This window comes from Crocodylus porosus, unplaced genomic scaffold (genome assembly GCF_001723895.1).
Source record: "Crocodylus porosus isolate Cpor-Errol unplaced genomic scaffold, CroPor_comp1, whole genome shotgun sequence".
NCBI classification, from domain to species: Eukaryota; Metazoa; Chordata; order Crocodylia; family Crocodylidae; genus Crocodylus; species Crocodylus porosus.
Genome location: NW_017728909.1, coordinates 11,103,479 through 11,108,045, shown reverse-complemented (window position 1 = coordinate 11,108,045; position 4,567 = coordinate 11,103,479). Strand labels below are relative to the sequence as shown.

At 48.0% G+C, this 4,567-nt stretch overlaps 1 protein-coding gene across 1 annotated transcript in view; it reads right to left on the bottom strand.

Annotated features, from left to right (window-relative positions):
• The window catches only part of ZBTB7C (zinc finger and BTB domain containing 7C), a 124,454-nt gene extending 121,407 nt beyond the window's left edge, over positions 1-3,047 (bottom strand). Inside the window, exon 1 of the mRNA XM_019531789.1 lies at positions 2,983-3,047. The gene's annotated coding sequence lies outside the window, so the exon portion shown is untranslated. The remainder of the gene's footprint in view (positions 1-2,982) is intronic.
• Positions 3,048-4,567: the final 1,520 nt, after the last annotated feature.

Here is a 4,567-nt window from a genome sequence, read left to right as displayed (position 1 = left end):
CCCCATCCCCTGGACCATTTTTAGAATGGGATGGGGGAAAAGGAGCAGAGGGAGCTCAATCTGGGGTTTTCCCAACCTGCATTAGAGGTGGGGCGGATGGATTGGACCCCACTCCGACCTCTGATGCACCCACCCCACCTTCAGCATGGGCTGGGCAAACCCCACACCAAGCTACTTCTGCTCCCTCCCCCCATCCCATTCTGAAGACAGCTCCAGGATCAGGGCTGAGCTTCATCAGCACAGCCCTGCTCCCAGCATACGTGACACAAATTAATGAAGGAGCTTCACTTTGGAGCATCTTCATCCAAACCCTCATGTAAAGAGGGTTCAGATTGTCACATGATTGGGCCCTTTTAAAGTGCTCTGCAGCTGTGCTGTTCTGTAAGGGCACGGCTGTAGAGTGCTTCGGGGGGTCAGTCGCACAACAAAATGTCACTTGTGTCAGCGCCCTTAGAGTGTGAACAAGCAGTGACTCTTGGGAAGACATGCTGCTTATTTTTCAGTTCTACAAGTTTTTTAGGCAACCGTGGGTGTTGTATCTGTTCTTATCAGGTTGGGAGAAAAGGAGCTATGGGAGCAATTTAGGAGTTTGGTTTCTGATTTGGGTTCTGATTAATCAGTACTGAACTCAAGACTTGTTCTCACTGGAACTGGACTGAGAATCCTAGAAGAAGGAACTGCCCCATGTGCTGTTTGACCTTCTCCTTTCAATATTGCTGTAAATGTGGAAATAAAGAAAGTTACAGTTAAAACGTATCTAGACTCCACATCCCTGGGAAGCCGGCCTGCAGAGCCCTGGACATCTTCTGCCATTCAGAAGAGATGCAATGCTGGTATCAGAAGGAGAAACAAATGCATGAGCATGGACAAATGAAACACAGCATCAGTGTAATGGACTTTATGCTCATGGAAAGAGGTAGCAGACAGATGACACAAACCTCTAACCCAGAACAGTTTCACCCAAGCCAGCACAGAATTATTCCTGAGAGAATCAGAGGTAAAATGGAAATTACACTGGCTTAGGTTTCATCTGTTCATATCCATTCTGCAGTAGCTGATGTAAATGTATAACTTGATGCAAATTATACCAGGGGACATGCACACTTGTCCCATAACCCTTGATCAGTAGCGTTAGGAGAAAAGCTTCATCATCATCATAAGAGACATGGAGTTGGGAAAAACCCACACAAGCTTTGTGGCTGCTCCAACAATCATGAATGGCCCCACACGACGCTGGCATGGGGTGCATAGCAGTGCAGGGATCTGAGTCTGCACTTATTTTAGCATCTTCATTAATGACCCAGAAGAGGGAGAGAACAGCATAGTAATCAAATTCCTGCATCATGATTAAGCTGGGGAGGAACTGAGAGTAATGAGGAGAGATGAAGACTACAAAGGTGTCTAGAGGCTAGTCAAGAACCTGCAGAAGATGACAAAACAGGCCAAATTCAGTGAGGTTTTGAGCATCTGTTGCTTTCACTCAAATCCTGAGGTCCTGCCCCATGAATGGTGCTGGGCTCCTCTGAAACAGGTCCAAAGGGTTCTGTGGATTGCCCCCTTGCAGGGGTGGGGGCAAAGCTGAGCCCAGGCAGTGCAATCCCAGGAAAGCTCAAAGAGGGAGGAAGCCTTGTGGCATTATCTTCCTTCCCAAGGAGGTTTCCAGAGGCGATGCCCTGCTGGGGTCTTGGGAGCTGCTCTGCCTTTATCTGAGCACAGTCCTGTCTTCTTCTCAATGCACTGTGCCTGAAGAAGGTCTGAGGAGACCTGAGGGCCTTGTTCCCTACACACATGTAGCACTGTGACTTTCAGCAGACTGCATTGGGCCCCAAGCAAACCGTCCCTGGTCAAGGGCTTGGAAGCCACCCAGAGACAGCTCTGGGATGACAAGGAGAGGGATGGGTAAGCATTTTGCTGCTGGCCCATAACACTCACCGCTTTGCACCATCTCAGACCCCTTGCCCCACAGTGGGGGCCAGAGACATGACTAAACCCCTCCACGCTGCCCTCTCTTTCCAGTGCCTTCTTATTTCAGCCCACAGCACCCACCTGCTCCTGGATACCCAGCTCCATGGTCCAAGCAGCTCAGACAGAGGCCTGAGGGGACTTCATAATCCCCACAGCACCTCTGTGCAGGTGAACAGCCCAAGGTAGACCAGCGAGACACCACAGGAGTAAGGCACTTCTCACTGTGTAAGGCCCGGCAGTATCAGGCCCAGATGAAAGACCTTCAGATCTGGCCCACTGTCATCAGTTGGGAGTTGCAGGCACCCAATAAGAGCTCAGCACCACTCAGGATTTGGCCACTGGAAAAAACAATGACCACTTTAGCTGTATGGTCCAGACCCAGCCCAGCCCAGGGCAATGCAGCTCAGGCCAGCTCAGGATCTGGTCCTGTTCTCATTAACACTTGAAGTTGTTTTCTTGTTGAATGACTGCCAGGGAAACCCAGAGCCATGAGCTCTCTGCACAGATGTGTATTGGCAAGTCATGAGGAAATCCCACCAAAGGGTTAAAAACATTTAAGCAAATCACAGATCTGTACAGCTGATAAAATATCTGTCTCCTCTCACTAGGTTGAAAAAGTTACAACATGAAAGAAAAGACGTGCATTTGTAAAACATGATTATAGTTTTGATAGATTTATGGAGAGAAACAATATGCAGTGCTGTCCCTTTAAAATGTTTCTTTGTTTTAACAGATGAATGATTTCTTATTTTGTTAAGTCTGGCTTCTCTGATTCATCAGTGTCCCAGACCACCAGGCACTGAACACCCTCTCCCCCCAGCATCCATAATGGCTGATAGTACCCAGCATCCTGTAGGTTACCATTATTTAATTATGCTTATAATCACGCTAAGCATCCTGTGGGGTCAGGCACCACAAGTGTATCCTTGAGGGGGATACACCATCAGGAGAATAACTTCTATCTTCTCAAGCCCCCAACACATAAATGGCATCAACGCAGTAGGAATACATACTCACAATTCCCCTTGCCTTGGTTTCAAATTTCAGGCAGATGTTCCCTTTGTAACCTTGACCATGTCCTGGAAAAAACAAAGAAAGGAGAGGAAAAAAGGATCAGATCCAGAACTGAGACGTACCAGTCTCCTGAGAAGCTCTCACCTGGATCAAGTTTGCTATTCTTATTCTTTGTCACCTTTGCATTGCAAGTAGCTGTGAATCTGGCCCGAAGTAAAGGCCTGATGTGGATGTATAATGGCTAGTCGTTCTTACTGGGTCCTGTGGACATGCTCCACATGTGCACCAGTACATGGGAGAGTATCTGAGCTAGGCCTGAGGGAGTCACAACCCCAACTGAATCTCCTTGGCTATAAAACTCTGGTGAAACCTCATGCTGTCCAAGCTGAGTGATTTTCCACACCTTATTCTCCTTCACACTCCACAACTGCCCTTCTGGGTCATGAAAGTCCCTAGCAACATCACATCATGGACTTGGAGGTGCTACCAACACCAGGCTGTATGTGGGGCCATTTCCCAGTAATGGAGGATGGGAAAATCCCAGTGAACTCCACATGGGGCATCTTCTACTCCAGCCTGAACCCTCACAGTCTGGTAATAGATCATATGAAACCCAATATGGCAAGTCCCATCACATCCCAGCTGCACTGAAGAGCATGAACCTTGTCCTTCTTGCACGGTGAGCTTCTGAGGGCAGCAGCTTAGCTGTAGATGATGACAGGCCCCCACCACTGGACACTGCCATAATTCAAACCATAATCAACCTCTTCACAACGCATAACATTTTGCAAATGAAAAGTGGGATGCTGCGTCCTGTTGTGAAATAAGAGAGGGGAATGACTGAAGCAGTTGTATCCACCATGTTCTGCAGACGGCATCACCTCTGTGAAGAGGAGGTTGGGTGGACACCAGCATGACTGAGACACCAAGGACTGTACGAGGGATCTCAGCATAGAAAAAGCAAGAGCTATTGTAAATGGACTGAAAGCTCTCTAACTGGGGCTGTAACCACCCCATATCTTGCACGGACCAGGCAGTCAGAACGTAACATCTGTTCACCAATGGGGTTATACTAACCCAAGGCCTATACGCAACCAACCCAGACCTTCAATCTGAATGCAGTGGCTTTTGCCAAATTCACTGCTACCAAACATCATTTAATTGAAGCCTTTCATCTGTGAATGCAATAGCCAGGGTGACGTTTTTAGCCAGGTTGTATAGGTTGGGGGTTATCTTTGTTCATGGTACTGCGTGGAAGTTAAGAGAAAGGGAAAAAAGAAGCAGCGAACGACTCCATACAACTTGCAAACATTGGACTCACACATTGTTGAGAGACAGATTCTGTATTTCAAAACAGGGAATCAAAATGCCTACAGGCCAAAGGGCTTGGGCAATTACATCAGAGCAGGAACGTAAGCAGAGGGCTGGATTATGTAATGGGCTGTGCTGAGAGAGGCTGAACCCTGGTCTGCTCTCATTCAGCAGAAGCAAAGTGGACAGGAGCTGTGCCTGGGCAGAAGGGAGATGAACCACCACAGCACAGGAGTGACTGGTAACTGTAAGCATGTGTTCAAATCCCACTGGCTTC